The sequence below is a fragment of the Alosa alosa genome, chromosome 11 (assembly GCF_017589495.1).
Source record: "Alosa alosa isolate M-15738 ecotype Scorff River chromosome 11, AALO_Geno_1.1, whole genome shotgun sequence".
NCBI lineage: Eukaryota > Metazoa > Chordata > Actinopteri > Clupeiformes > Clupeidae > Alosa > Alosa alosa.
Window position 1 is genome coordinate 14,761,542 of NC_063199.1, and position 16,884 is coordinate 14,778,425.

A 16,884-nucleotide genomic window follows, 5' to 3' on the forward strand; every position below is an offset into this window, starting at 1 on the left:
GCAGCTCTCAATCAAATGGCGAAATAGCATCCTTTGAGATGAAGGGCACTTGCTTAGGGGTCGCAGGTGGCGTAGGCTGCCGCATTTTTTTTTTTAAATGGTAACTTACAGTAATTTTAAAAACCTGGTGACTTACCACACTTATTACACAAAATTCCCCATACATACAGTAAGTTACTGAAATAATCATTTAAAGTATTTTACTGTGTGATATGAAGTAAAGTACTGTAGAAATTGCTGAAATGTCTAACAGTGTGTGCCATGCGCCATTGTTTTGTTACAGTAATGGTGCTTCTGCATCTGAGGAAGAAATCAAAGCAGGTGTGTTTTGTGTGTAGAGCTGCAGAAGTAATATTTAATTGCATGTTTAGCTACTCAGAGTGATCTCTGCAGACCTGCAGAAACGCAGACACAGTCTATCTTCTGAATCGAAGGAAAAGATGAAGAACTGAAACAAAAAAGCAGTCCGAGGGTCTTTTAATGCCGAGATAAAAGCATAATAAGATGTTTTTTCACATGTTTTTTTGATGTGAAAAAGGATGTTTTGTTTTTATTACGGGCCTAGGGAGTGTGTGGAGAAGGAGGCGTTCCCTGAGAAATGTGTGTGTGTGTGTGTGTGTCAGTTGTGTCGTGTGTGTGTGGGGGGGGGGGGGGTTGCATGTGGGTGTTTGTGAGAGAGAGAGAGACAGAGAGAGAGAAGGCCCTCAAACTCAAAATGTAAACATGTCCTTGTAAACAAAGCCCCTGAAGTTATTTTCATCTAAAGAGGAAAAGAGGGAAAATAAAGAAAGAAAGAACATGATAGAGATAGAGAATGGAGAGAGAGAGAGAGAGAGAGAGAGAGAGAGAGAAGAATGAAAGAGAAGACTAGAGAGAGAGAGAGAGAAAAGAGAAGACTAGAGAGACAGAGAGAGAGAGAGAGAGACAGAGAAAGAGAGAGAGCATATCTAACTCTATCAGGGGGAGGGTGCCAACCCCATGACTTCCTGCTAAAGCACAGTACCTGCACGCTCCGTTTCCATGGTGATGGAGTGTGTGGCGCGGGCGAGCCGAGGGACCAACCAGTGAACTGGATGATGTGTCTCCTCACCTCCAGAGGACGGAGGGAGAAAATCACTGCTACAAAGAGAATGATTTATTAAGCCCACTGCACTCAGAGCCCCATTATCCCCCCCTATACAACCAGCACACATCGCTCTCTGAGCTGCTTCACCACGAAGACAAGCTCGCAGGACACCGCTGGCTCCAAGATGACCACCTATTATTGCTGGCCATTTGTGGCCGGGGAGAGGGGGAACATGTGATGTCATCATTACCACCAGCGAAACTGGCAGGAAACAGATGAGCCAGCCCACTACCCACCTTACCCACAATGCACTTAGGTTTTCCAGTGCAGAAAACCAAACACAGACAGACAGACAAATAAACAACTAGATGAGTGGATAAATGAGTGAGATGAAAAGCCCAGCTATAATTTGTTCATAAATAATTGACTTCTCTCGTGTGTAAAATCTCAGGAGGGGTCTGGGTTTACTCACAGGAGGCCAGGGAAGCATGCTCAGCAAATTAGCCTTTAACCGCCACCTCGTCCACCCACCACCCAGCAATACACCAGTTCTCTCTCTCTCTCTCTCACACACACACACACACACACACACACACACACTGTCTCTCTCTCTCTCTCTCTCTCAGTCCCTCATCATTCCTGTCCTCCAGTAATAACCTTCAACTAACCTTTAAACCTTGGTGAATAATTCAGATCCTATTTTCATATCAATAGGGGGGCAGTCAAGCCAGGCAATTATCTTTTATCCGTATACTTTTCCGTCAGAGGGAGGCATAATAAACTTTTCCCAAGTGACGCAAGAGAGGAGGGGAGAAAGAAGGAGGGAGGGAAGGAGGGAAAGAGAGGGAGAGAGTAAAAGAGCAACTGACATAGGGAGAGAAGAGGGAAATGAGAGAGAGAGAGAGAGAAAGGGAGAGAGAGTGAAAGAGAGTGATGCTATCTGAAGACATTAATGCATCTATGAATAATTCAGTAATAACTAAGAGCTGTCATAAAAAATGCTGGTAACATCTGCAGCATCTGCGTGTGTGTGTGTGTGTGTGTGTGTGTGTGTGTGTGATGTGGGGGTGTGGGTGACAGGGGGGGGGGTGGCGTCAGCGGCTGCCTCTGTGGAGTAGAGCAGAAGATAAACATGACAAATTGGCAGATCATCTGTTCAATTAGGACAGGCGAGCAGGTGCGCCCGCTGAGCGGACAATGCCACGCCTTGCCACGCAGCGACACGCTTACCAGCCAAAACGCACCGCCATGACAACCGACGCATGCCTCGTTTGGCTGACAGTGATTTAGAGCTATGCGCCACACAGATGCCCAGATATAGAGATAGAGAGAGGGAAAGAGAGAGGGAGGGAGGGAGGAAAAGAGAGGATGAGGGAAGGAGAGAGGGAGGGAGGGAGAGAGAGAAGGGAGAGAAAAAGGGTAGATGGAGGAGAGATAAATTGAGTGAGAGAGATGGTTGTTGGGGGTTGTGGAGGGAGGGAGGGAGGGAGAGAGAGAGAGCAAAAAATCTGATATTCCCCTTGGTACTCATTAAAATTCGACTGCAGCCTCCAACACACCCCTCTCTTTTTTCCCTTCTCTCTGTTCTCTCTCTCCCTCCCTCCATCTCTCTCCCTCCATCCGTGTGCTGGTGGGTCCCCGGCGGCCGCTTCGACTCTGGCCCTTCCAGGATCATCTCTTATTAATTCATAAAACACACGGCGCTGGAGACTCGGCCACGGCAGCGGCAGAGCGACGGAGCACTAGAGCACTGAAACATGAGATATGGGGAAAATATCACACATGTCTGCAGCAGAGAGGGAGAGAGAGAGGGAGAGAGAGGGAAAGAGAGAGGGAGGGAGGCAAATAAGGAGAGAGAGGGATGGGGTGAGGGAGAATGAAAAGCACAATGAGAAAGGGGACAGAGAAAGGGAGGCATAGAGAGAGAGAGTGAGTAAGTGGCAAATAGGGAATGAAGGATGGGGTGTGTGTGTGTGTGTGTGTGTGTGTGTGTGTGTGTGTGTGTGTGTGTGTGTGTAGAACAGCAAAAAAGGGAGGGTGTGAAGCACAAGAAGAGAGGCTGGGTGAGAAGGTGTCAGAGTGTGTGTGTGTGTGTGTGTGTGTGTCTGGGCTAAAGAGAGAGAATGTGTGCGTATATGTGTGTGTGTGTGTGTGTGTGTGTGTGTGTGTGTGTGTGAGAGAGAGAGAGAAAGAGAGAGAGAGAGGGAGGAAGAGAGAGAGAGGGAGTGCAAGAAGCATGTTTTGAAATATTAATCCTTGGCCCTGACCGTGGGCGGATACACAGTACTGAAGAAAGAGAGAGAGCCTTTGAAGCAGCGTGAGAGAGGTGTGGGGTAGGGAGGGAGGGGGCTCTTTTGCTATCTCAAAACAGCCTGTGTGTGTGTGTGTGTGTGTGTGTGTGTGTGTGTGTGTGTATCTGTGTGTGTCTGTGTCATGATAGTGTGTCTTGATGCCTCACATAAATGACACACTCCATCACTGCAGCAGCAGCATCATAACTCACTTTCCTCCTGCATCAGCACAGACACCACAACAGATATGAAATAGTTGCTTTAGGAAAACACAAGCTGGTACATTCCGTCTATACATATTTAATGTACACTGTCCAATATGTTTTAATGAGGATCACATTACCACTGTTTTCTTCAAACAACTTTAAACCATTTGCTCAGACTCACCCAACACACAGCAGCATAACAAAGACTGGTCCATCCAAGTGCTTAGCAATACCAAAGTAGAACCAGGCCTACGGCCTACAGCATACTTCACTCTGTGTTAATAACCTAAAATGCCGAGTCAATAGAGGGGCCAAGAGACAGATTAAAACTGCAAATAATGGGCACCACTGTCAATTGTCTATTAGTTGCTCTCCACTGAATATGAAAACAACATTGATCTGAGGCTTTCGCGGGCCACAAACAATTCCATAGACATTCACATTTGGCCAAAACACCCATTGGTTTCTGCTAAGTAGCGCTGGCAACCAGCCTGGCTATATTATGGAATGGTTTTTGGATCTCGTAAATTTTCACCACAAATCATTTCTTTCTGAATTAAAAAAGAAAATGTGCTAAATCACATTCAAACGACCGCGTCGAGGAAAGCAATTATAATTAAGACATACTCGGGCAAAGTGTCTAGATGCATCTGGCGCATGTGTGAAAAAGGCTAACCCAAGAAAAGAGCCGGCTTCACTCTCTCTGCTGATTCTCCACTGGCGTCCTGCTGGGAGGCTGGAAATTACCCTCAGTCTGTCTCTTCTCTCGTAATAATGATAAAGTTTCCCTTCCCTAATTATGCAAAAAAACACTCAATTAGCATAACTCGTCCTCGGTGTCACCACCAAACACAAGAACACCCCGTGGGGCTTGCAATGGTTTCCTAGCAAGGCTATTGTTTTTCTTTTTTTCCTTTTTGGTGGTATTTTTTTTTTCCCTCCTCCACGACTTCCACTTTGTCTGTTAATGAAGATACATGTGCTAATGAAGACGTGGATGAAGGAGCAGGTGTTGCGCAAGAGGAGGGGAGGTGCAGTGGAGTCTGCATGTCGCCCCCTGCAGGAGATTTTGCAGATTGCAGGCTGTCTACACAAGTCTTTATATGACCAGGAGGTGAGGTGAGATATTTGCCAGAGAGATTAAATACACTTACATTGGGTAATCAGGATATTTATGTAAAATACCAGAAGGGGTGGGAGAGAGAAAATAAAAAGCATGTTTGAGAGAGAGAGAGAGAGAGAGAGAGAGAGGAGGGGAAAAAAGTCATCATACGTCTCAAAACCTGCTGGCATATCTGCTGAGACAGTGATAATGTCCATCAAACACCACACCATCCTTAAAACAGAAACAGTTACAGTTGTGTCCTTACACGCACACACACACACGCACACACACACACGCACACACGCCACACACACACACACACACACACACACACACACTTAAGAACAGAACAGGGTAGAGAGATGTAGAGAGGGCCTGGCTGGGCTGGGGGAGAACGGGAACAGAACAGGTGAGTGTGATGTGAGTGATGCGGTGTCAGTCCACTAATGAGAGCCTAATAGTCTTTGATGAGCCGCTGAAAATTACATCCACAGAGAAAGGCCATCTGTGGTATACCACACACACACACACACACACACCTCCTGCACAGCACACAGAGGCGTAAACAAACACAGAGAGATCCACAGAGAGAGAGTGGGTGAGAGGCTGGGTGGGGGCCGGGGGGGGGGGGCCGTGACAGCATAGACCATCAAAAGCTGCAGAACAAAGCCCAGGGAAGTGTGCCTGGAATGTGTGATGTGTGTTTATGTATACATGTGTGTGTGTGTGTGTGTGTGTGTGTGTATGCGCCCACGTGCCTGTACTGATAAAAATGTTGCCAGGGCCACAGATATCATTTGTAAGCACTGTAAAAACACACATACACACACACACACACACACACACACACACACACACAAAGAGAGAGAGAGAGAGAGAGAGAGAGAGAGGGAGAAGCATGTGTGTTGAGAACCTCATCTCACAACAGTCCCACAGTTCTCAGTTCCGCTGTAGAGCAAAAAGAGAACACAAAGGGAACCGGGCCTTTGGTAGAACAGAACATGTCATGTCTGGTTCTGTTCTGAGCCCAGGCGTGTGTGCTGGGAGCAGCTTAGTGTCAGAGGAGCTTAATTAAGACCCAAATCTTTGTAGTGTCAGGTGGAGACGCTCAGAGCCTGATACCTGGATCCCCCCCCCAACACACACACACACGCACACGCATTAACGCATGCACATTGACACACACGCAGCACACACACCGCCACACACACACGACACACACGACACGCGCCAAGACACACCTGCCAGCACACACACACCTAGCCCCTTTGCTGTGTGTGCTGGTGTCAAAGCAGGTGGGGGCTTTAAAGCTGAATGCATGAAAGGCTCCTCTCTCCACGGCTATGTTTAAGGTGAACTGCGTGAGCTTTGTGAAATCCACTTTTCCACACACAACACCCCCCTCCTCCTCCTCCCCCTCCTCCATCCCAGTTCCAACGCCACAGGCACCTGAAGGAGAGGAGAGGAAGAGAGGAGAGTGGAAGAGAGAGAGAAAGAGAGAGAGAGAGAGAAACAGAAGGAGAGAGGGAGGGAGTGTGTGAGAGAGAAATGGAGTGACAACGGGAGATGGAGATTGAGAGAGAGAGGGAGAGTAATGTGTGAAAGAGGGAAAAGGGGAGTTTGTGTGTGTGTGTGTGTGTGTGTGTGTGTATATAGTGTTTGGTTAGGGGGGGAGATTTCTCCGACACCTTCATCGTGTAAACGGCTGCAGCATCTCAGCAGCGGGCACACACTTACACACACACACACACACACTCACACATCAACACACTCACATGAATAATTCAGTGAGACGTCTCCTTCTTCAAACAGACAAATAGAGCAGGATTAGGCACACACAAAGCAAACGGTAAACATGACAATCAAAACAACAGAATTAATTAGCTAATTAGCCCGACAAAATAAATGTGAAATAACGATAAACTCTTCAGCGAGCGCAGCTGTGGACCCGCGTACAGTTTGCATATATGCAGATTATGTTTTTTCCCCCTCAGAACTTTTGCATACACAGCGAGAGCACCCTTTAACTGGGCGAAATGGGGAAGTGAAGCGTTTGCCTTTTAAACGGATTGACATCAGAGTCGGTATCACTACATGAGTGCTCTGCTGGGGGGATCAAACGCCACTCAAATGAGACATCACTGGGGACATAGCACACTAGTGGCAGTGTGTGGCAGCTGAGACAGTGTGTACGTGTGTGTGTGTGTGTACGTGTGTGTGTGTGTGTGTGTATGTGAGTGTGTGTGTGTGTGTGTGTGTGTGTGTGTGAGTGTGAGTGTGTGACACCAGACGGTGCTGGTGTCGCTGGTGTGTTACGAGAGCGGTGGTGGCAGCTTGGCTCTCGTGGCATTTGTGGCTAATGAGTATTCACAAATTAAACTTGTATGAGGCTCTTCAGCTTAACGGCTCTCCAGTCCTACTGATCCCGGTCTGAGGGCGAGACAATATGCACCTGACTCATCTCATCACACACACACACACACAGACACACATGCATACATGACCTTCATCACAAGCACCACACTAGTGTGGCCAAGCATTTTCTCTCTCTCACACACACACACACACACACACACACACACACACACACACAGTCATACATATTGTATACAGAAAAATTACACACACACACAAATTGCAGTGAACATGAAGCCAGAGGAGCTACACACACACACACACACACACACACACACACACACACACACACACACACACACAAGCCTGAAAAACAACAGGGGTAGCATATTAACCTTGTGTTGAATGAGAGTGCAGCATGACTTTGAAAAGGTCAGAGAGAGGCTGCGTGCTTCATGCAATTAATTAGATTCTGCTCATCAATGCTCAAGTACGGCAGGCATGAATAGCACATGCACTCTCTTTCTCTCATGTCTCTCTCTCTCTCTAATGCTTTATTCTCACTCCATCTCTCTTTCACCCTTTCTCAATTGCCCCTCTCTCTCTCTCTCTCTCTCTCTCTCTCTGTGCTTGACAGCCTGTTCGGAGGGCTTAGGTGAACATGAAGTGTCTATTTCAAACCGTTTTTAAGTCCCATTTCCAATTTGCAGCCCTTGGTGATGGTGATGGTGGTGGTGGTGATAGCGGCGTGCTACTGAGTTAGCTGTCTAATGACGGCTTGTGAGCGGCTTATTGAAAAAGATGAACACCCGCCGGAGCGCGCACCGCTCAATAGGAACTCATGAATGTAGAGCAGATTATTTAAACGGGGGGATCAAATTAAACTAGAAAAGCATTTCCTGAAGGAAATACAGTGCATGAAAATGCAAAAATATCATACAGAGTAAAAACAAACTATATTGGTTGCTAGGTAGATGAGGTTTAATATAGTTGGAATGACTAAACAGTTAAATAGGTGGATAGTTTAAATGGTTAAATTATTTAGGTAGATAGTTGACGATAACTGACAGTTGGAATGGCTCTAATGTTTGCTAGCAGTTATGCTTACTATGTCAACAAAGATAATAATGCTAACCAAGTTACTTAAGTTAGTTAATTTAGCTAATGTTTTCTAGCAGTTTTTTTTAAATGTTAATAATGTTAATGCTGTTAACTATGTTAACAATGCTAACTATGTGACTTAGTTAACTTAGCTAATAATTTATAGCAGTTATGCTAAAATATTAAGAATGTTAACATGCTAACAATGTGACTTAGCTAACTTAGCTATTCATTTTTAGCAGTTATGCTAACAATGTTAACTATGCATTTTTAGTAGTTATGCTAACTATGCTAACCATGTGACTTAGCTAACCTAGCTAATTATTTTTAGTAGTTATGCTAACCAGCATGCTAACAATGCTAACATTTTAACTATGTTAACCATATGACTTAGCTAACCTAGCTAATCATTTTTAGCAGTTATGCTAACTATGCTATGATAACATGCTAACTATGCTAACCATGTTACTTAGCTAACTTAGCTAATCATTTTTAGCAGTTTTGCTAAAAATGCTAACAATGTTAGCAATGCTAGCCATGCTAACTATGCTAACCATGCTAACTAGCTACAGTGGGTAGGAGTCATAGTTGATGACAAGTAACAGTTACAATGGCTGAACAGTTAAAAAGTTCAGTAGTTTAAAGGGTTAAATTGTTTAACAGTGGAATATTGTACTTTTATTATATAGGACTTTTATTTTGAAACAGTTTTTGGCAGAGGAAGCAGTTGAACAGGGTGTGTAGTCTTAATAGAGCCAGTTTGTATGCTTAAAGCCTGAGACTGGCAGTTGAGCCAGGTGGCCTGACCACCTGGCATAGGACTCTAACAGTTAAATAGGTGGATAGTTTAAAAGGTTAAATTATTTGCTAGGTAGATGAGGTTTAATATAGTTGGAATGACTGAACAGTTATATAGGTGGATAGTTTAAATGATTAAATTATTTGCGAGGTAGATGAGGTTTAATATAGTTGGAATGACAAACAGTTGTGGGCAGAAGAAACAGTTGAACAGGATATATAGTCTTAACAGAGCCAGTTTGTATGCTTAAAGCCTGAGACAGAGTATATAGTTTAAAAGTTAAATGTAGATAGTGTAATGGATGTTGATAGACAGAAAGTTGAATGGATGTAGATAGGCAGATTGTTTAATGGATGTTGATGGATAGTTTAATGGGAGTGAATGGTTTGAAGAGGATGAATGGATAGAAAGTTGGATGGAATGTGCCTTATATCCTTGTAGAATGGAGAGACAGAGAGAGTTGGCCTAGTTCAACAGAAAGCAGTTGATCTTTATGTGGTCGGATAGAGAGTCCAGAATGAATTTCATCAAGCCAGTACCTTTCCGGAAATGTTGCCATCTTTGCTGCCATCTTTAGGGGAAAGTCCGTAGGAGTCGATTGCCAAGTATGGGAGTAACACGCTCTGGAAATTCAGAATTTCGTCGCCGTTTAAAAAAAGAAAGTATTTCTTTTGAAATTGAAATGAAGTTGTATGGACTGGACTATGTTTTTTTTTTTTTTTTTTTTTAAACGCCCAATTTAAATTGTGAATTTCGCAATCGACTCCTACGGACTTTCCCCTAAAAATGGCAGCAAAGATGGCAACATTTCCGGAAAGGTAAATAAAGACCTCGGGATACTTCGGTTTGGCTTTAGGGACCCTCTACTCACTACCACGTAAGTGTAATGTTGTTTGGAACTGTAGAAGAGGTATAAAAATAGCGTTTTGTAGCGGCGAAATAATATGCCCTTCTCACTTCCACGCTAACGAGTTTTGACTAAAAACGGTAAAATCGAACTTTCTCAAAACACATCCGAATGACATGATTTTGATGTCAACTCAACGTGTGTACTCCCAATCATCCGTAAATTGATCTAAAGTGCATTTTACTCTGGATAATTCCTTTAATATAAGACTACACATCCTGTTCAACTGTTTCAACTATCTACCTAAATAATTTAACCATTTAAAGTATCCACCTATTTAACTGTTCAGTCATTCCAACTATATTAAACCTCATCTACCTAGCAACCAATATAGTTTATTTTTACTCTGTATGATATTTTACATCATATTTTTGCATTTTCATGCACTGTATTTCCTTCAGGAAATGCTTTTCTAGTTAATAGTTTAATCGTTTTTAAAGTATAAAAGTTACAAAGTTGAAAAATACAAAGCCCAGATGTCCTAAGTAAGACCTACGTAACATAGTTTAAATGAAGTTTCTACGTTAAACGGTTGAAGCTGCATTAACTGCGTTAGAAGAAGAAAAATAATAATAAGAAGAAGCTTAGGAAGAACAGTATAGTACATTTTACAACAGTACATTTTCATGCACTGTAATTCTTACCGGCGAACTTAATGTGAGCAAGCCACAGTTCAAGGGCAAAGACTGCAGACCAGGAGGAACCTGCATGAAAAGAGAACCCGGAGAGCACTTTCACTTTGCAGGCTGTTAAATCACTCTTGTTACGCAGACAAAATTAATCTTGCAAAGCCAGACATAGCTTTATATCTGGAGAAGTCTTAGTCTTGGAGTTCTAGCCGGTTTCATAATTTGGGGGTGTATTGTCTGTGGGAAGTCAAGTACTTAGCATTGGTGGCAAGCTGCTGCTTTTCTCAAGTTACGTTTGTAAGGAAATCTCTTTTGACGAAAAACAGGTGTATTTTGTCTTCTGGGGCGTGTGACTGTATGTGTGTACACTGTGTGTGTGTGATTATGTTTGTTTGGTGTATGAGTGTATATGTGTGTGTGTGTGTGTGTGTGTGTGTGTACCTTGAGTGTTCACTCAAGGCTGCTCAAGGCTAAGCCCCACAGGTCTATTATCAGAGAACGTTCCAGAAATGCAGCCATCCGGCGGGTGGCAATTCTGAGCTCCTTGCATGGCCATAAATGGAATTCCAGAGGAAATGACTCCACGCTGGGTTCCATTCTCACACGTTTATGAGTGTCGAGCTCCAAGGGGCTCCCTGGCCATTAGCCAAATTTACAGCCCAAATATTTCCCTCATGACGCACACACACATCCTCACGGCAGCACTCAGAGCATGTGTGTGTGAGACTGTGTGTGTGTGTGTGTGTGTGTGTGTGTAAAGCTGGGTGAGTAGCAGGTGTAAAGCCTGGTGCCAAACGACCAACAGAGGTGCAGTATGGGCCCAGTACCCACCCTACACCAACACAAGAACAGCTCTGCTAGGGAGGCTTCAGTACCCACCCTATGCCACACCAACACCAAAGCAGCTCTGCTAGGGAGGCTTCAGTACCCACCCTATGCCACACCAACACCAAAGCAGCTCTGCTAGGGAGGCTTCAGTGCAGAGATTCCTGCTCAGTGAAGCTTTCATGTGACGCCTGGCTCCTTCAGACTCTCCCTAAAGGCCGCATAATGACCAATTAAAGAGGGCCGCTAATGAGGACTCATTTAGCGGCCGTGGGGAGGATGAAAGGGACAGTAAACGCAGATCACTGACAGACCAACACGCTGCTGCCAGAGGAAAGGGAAGAATCTGCCACATTGTGATAACTTTACCCAGACTGCATGTTGTGTGTGTGTATGTGTGTGAATGAGTGAATGTTTATGGAGTTGTGTGTGCGTGTGTGTTTGTGTATGTTTGTGTGTGTGTGTGTGTGTGGTATGTGTGTGTGTGTTTTCCTGCAGTAATGCGCCTGTTGTGTGCAGGCCTCCTGAAAACGACATGCCAACACTGATTTGGAAAATTCATTAATAGATAGAGAGATAGAGACAAGGACACGGAGAGCGAGAAAGAATGGAAAGAAGAGAGAGATAATGAGAGAGAGAGAGAGAGAGAGTGTATGGATAAAATATACCCCCTACCTCCTTTTCTCACCATCTCTATGCAGAGCTACACACACACACACACACACACTCTTCTCTCATCTGTGGTTCTCGGAGGCTTAGTAATTGGGCCGGGGCTCATTGTTATTCAAAACCCTGTAGAACCAATTAGTGGTGGCCCTAGCGACCCCATGGTTGCTATGGAATGGCTGTAGCTAACAGATCCTAAGTGAGGAAGCCAGAAGCTTTTTGAAAATGTCTTTTTCTCTCTCTCTCTCTCGTTTTCTCCGCTTCCTGATTAGTTATCCTGTCAGGGCCATCTGAAACATTAAAAAGAGGACGTGGCTTCTGGTTCTGCCGTTCTTTTTCATCTTTTCATTTTCCTCCTCCTCTCTATCTATCACTCCTTTCTTTTTTTCCTCCTCCAAAGCGCCTCTCTTCCCTCGTTCCACTGCTGCCCATTAAAGCTTAATGACGACGAGGCGCTTCTGCCCCTCTGTCTTGTCTGATAAATGTACAGTTAACAGGATAATGAGGATCCTTGATCTCTGGGCAATCTGTGACGGAGCAGACCTGTGACCCACACATTCACACACACACACACACACAATCACCTCCTCACACCATCCTCTGACACACACAGATACACACACACTCATACATGCTCACTCCCCCCATCTCTCTCTCTCTCACACACACACACACACACACACACCCCTTTACGAGTTAGAGGGATGGCAGTGAGCCTGGGCGGTGTGTGTGACTGTGTGACTGTGTGTGTGTATGTGTGTGTGTGTGACTGTGTGTGTGTGTGTGTGTGTGTGTGTGAATATGGAGGGAGGACAGGGCAGATGGGCTGAGAACACACAGCAGTCTGTGAGGAGGAAGAGACCAGAGAAGCCTGCCAAATGGCATCATGGGTAATGGAGGGAGGGAAGGTTGGGGGTGGGGGTGGGGGGCGCTTGATGCTTGTGATGGGGATGTTGGCAGTGAATCTACATCGCAGCCGAGAGTGAAGTGTGTGTGTGTGTGTGTGTGTGTGTGTGTGTGTGTGTGTGTGTGTGTGTGTGTGTGTGTGTGTGTACACTATAGGAGGTGAAAGGATAATTTAGTCCCCCAATCAGTCACACTGTTAATTGAAGCCGGTTCTGATTCAGCATCGCAGGTGAACAGCACCTGTCTCCCACCTTCACACACACAGAAAATCACACCCTCTATGTGTGTGTGTGTGTGTGTGTTGAATCCGGTCATGATTCAGCTGTGTAGGTGAACTTCACCTGCATCCCACATACACACCTCCCACACACACACAAAGGGGGAAGAGTTTTAATTCAGTCCTCACATGCCGTGCGGAATCAGTCAGAAGTCTCAGGGCGTCTGGATGGGGGAAGGGGGGATCATCAGGTGTAGCAAGGGTACAACAAACAGTGAACAATAATAACAATAATAACACAGCTTCCCAGCTCCATCCAGCAGACTCTCCCACAGGGTTGCCTGCCACAAGCATGTTTTCATCTGTGTACGGTTAACACATGCACATATTAAAATGATAAATCTCTTTCATTAAACGACGTCTGGTACAGATAGCATCTGATAAAATCCTAAGCCCCATCTTCAGACGGCTCAATAATTCATATTTCCTGATATCAAAAGACTAGCGGTAGTCTCCTCTTTATTATACCGCTGCCTCCCCAATGACATGCATGGAAAACAGACAACAGTCAGCTTTTCTGCTTCACTGCCGGATATTGCAGTGGCAGTTGTCTGTGGGGTTAGATTGATTAAAAGATACGTGTCACATACATAGATTGCACACGCTAGTCTTAATGGGTCAAATTCATAATTAAGAGTGATTAAGAAAGGATTAGAGCTGAATTAGCCTTAAGCCAGGAAAGGCTGCCTAACAAGCCAGTCTCATGTTTCACTGCGGAACACATGGCAGGGTGCACCCAGACTCATCAGGCAAACAGCACTGTCTTATTGTAAACTGTTACTGTCTCTGCACGCACACACACACACACACACACTCGTGCACACACACACACACACACACGCACACACATGCATGCAGCGCACACACACACACACACACACATTGTATCTATGTCTTTTGTTCTTCCCCTTTCTCTCTCTCTTACTGGTAATAGAGGGAACAAGTCAAAGTGTCTCTCTCAACACACACACACACAAATGCACGCAAGTACGCACGCACACACACACACACGCACTCACACAAAGTCTCTTTTGATCTCTCTGTTCTCTCTGCCTGTCTCTCTCTTTGTTAGTGAGAGTGTACCCTTCTCTTCTCTTCTCTTCTTCTCTCATCCCATGACTAATCTATCTTCATTTCTTTCAAACCACACACAAGCGTATCATCATAGTAGCATAGCATAGCTGTGTGACTGATCACAGTTATGACTGGAACACACTAGCATAAACACTCTCTCAGACACACACACACACACACACACCTGCTCTGGAATCAAACTCGGAGATGTGGTATTCATAAACAACTAATTAATGATTAATACTAACAACCAGGAAACACTGAGAGCACATACTCTTACATGAGGAAGGAATAACATCCATTCATCAACATTCCTGTCTGTAAATGGGAGAGTTGTTGGCCATATTTTGGATCACATTGTCCCGCTGAAGTATTTAGCTGGAGTTCAGAATGGCTAGCAGCGTTAGCCAATGTTGGGATGGCCCAGTCTACTGCAATGGAATGAATCAACACACACAGCACGCTTTTCCAAACAAGTGACCGGTTCCAAACCAGCTACAGTCATCAGTCAGCGGCCTGGCAGATTCCCTTCCGCCCCAGGCTCCAGTGGAACGTGTGATGCTTATGGTTATGGCTACCGTATTTTAGCAGATTTTGTCCAAACCAACTTTCACATTAGATAAAACAACAATTAAACAGCAATGAGAACATTGAGCAGTAGACAAAATAAAACAAAAAAATGTAATGATATTCTGTATTATTTCAACGCATAAAAAGCACAGTTGTGTTGTGATCAGGGTGCGATTTGTGGGGGGGGGGGTGGTGAGGATTTCCCCCCCTCTGGTTTTCCTATCCCTACCTCTGCTAAATTATTTTTATCGTCGGGGGGGACAACATTTATCCCCTCTGCCCCTCATATATTGATTAATGCTACTTCATATAAGTAAAGCTGTAACGCGGAGTTAGTAGGCTAGCCTACATAATAATCTGACATCAGAAATGCACCGTCACCGTCAGCACTGATGCTGCTGACACAGTGGCTGTGTGATAACTTCATTTGGCCTTGATCGTGCAGGATATTTCAGAATGTCGAGTGTGTAATCCATCATAAATGGCTAGGTTCAATGGAAAAGTTAGCTGGACAAATGAAAGAAAACGAGAAGGATTCAGTGAAGCATAATAATGTTTTAGAACCTTCAAAATGAGAAAACTGATGCAACTGAGACAGAGGACAACTGCACGTAGAGTAGAACGTAGGCCTATTGTCCGAAGGAACTTACATTAAATAAGGAGATATTTGCTGAATGTCACAAAAAGTGTTATAGAAATTGCTTGGCATTGCTTATTCAATGGCTCTCTACCGAAACACCTGTAGTTTGCGGAGGACGAACAAGAAAGCACTCGTTTGATAAATCAGCCAGTAGTAGACAAATAACTTTTAGAAATAATCTGTACTGCAAAAACGAATGTTGGTGGGTATTTAAACTATCTAGCGGGTGTTTTAACAGCTGCAAGAAATAGAAGCTTCATGGTCTTTATGTTCTGGTTCGTAAATTATTTTCATAAAACTTCAAGTTGCCCTATAACTTTACTCTCCAAACTCTTCACTGCACTGTAGGCAATTAACTGACAGTATGATAGGCTATTTATTTTCTGTAGGCTACAATAAACACATTTATTTTTTTTCAACTTTTGCAATATTATTGACTTGGCTACTGAACACAAATCAGCAGGAGAGAGAATGCACGCACTACATTATGCAGCAGCACTATGTAGGCTAAATGTGTAGGCTATGTGTAAGTTCACTAACTTAAGACTTCAGTGCCATCATATACAACGTTTTTTTACACAACAAGTACAGAAAGGATGGAAGCAGCAAAAGTAGAGAAGTCATTTCAGATGGGGCAAGAACAAGGTGAATTTGTATGCTTGTCAAAACGTAGTCCTACCCTGCATTAGAGGAGCTGATCATCATACCAAGCACACTCGCTGTTTAAAGTCATACACCACGGTAAACTAAAACTAAAATGTTACAAAGGTGGCAAAAATAATATAGGGTATTATTAGCCATGACATTACTAGGCTATGAATCATTCTTATTCAAAATCATCCCCCCCTCTGGTTTTTACACAAATCGCACCCTGGTTGTGATGATGACGGTGGGGGAAGACAGCGTTGGGGAGAGAAGTCTCCAGCGTTGTCTATATAAGGCCTGGCCTATCTGCATGTGGATTGCTTGCTGCGGTGCATTCTTCACGCAGCAGGTTAAAACGCCTGTTATTGACTCCCAGCTGGTGCCGGTGCTCTGGCTGCCTGGCTGGCTGGCTGGGACCCACGCGCAGGAAAACAAGCCTCTCTACTAGTCTCCCTCTCTTACTCTCTCTCTCTCTCTCTATATATATCTCTCTTCATCTTTGCTTCTTTCTACCCATCATCCCACTCCCTCTCATTCTTTCCATCTCTTCCTCTCACTCTCTTTCCATCCCTCCTTCTGTCATTCTCTCTCTCTCTCTCTCTCTCTCCCTCCCTCCTACCCTGAGCTGTGTATTAAAGGCAGCCCTCTCCTGCCTCTAAGTTGCTGGACGGACCCACAGCTAGCCATAAATCCTTTTACAACAAACTCCATAAAGCTCTTTGGTGCCTAAATATTTATGGATGCCTGTGGTTCCCTGGAGGGCTGTTCTGTGTCAGGGGTTCAGCTTCGCACTAAGTCATCTGCAGAGGCTCTGCCCCGCTC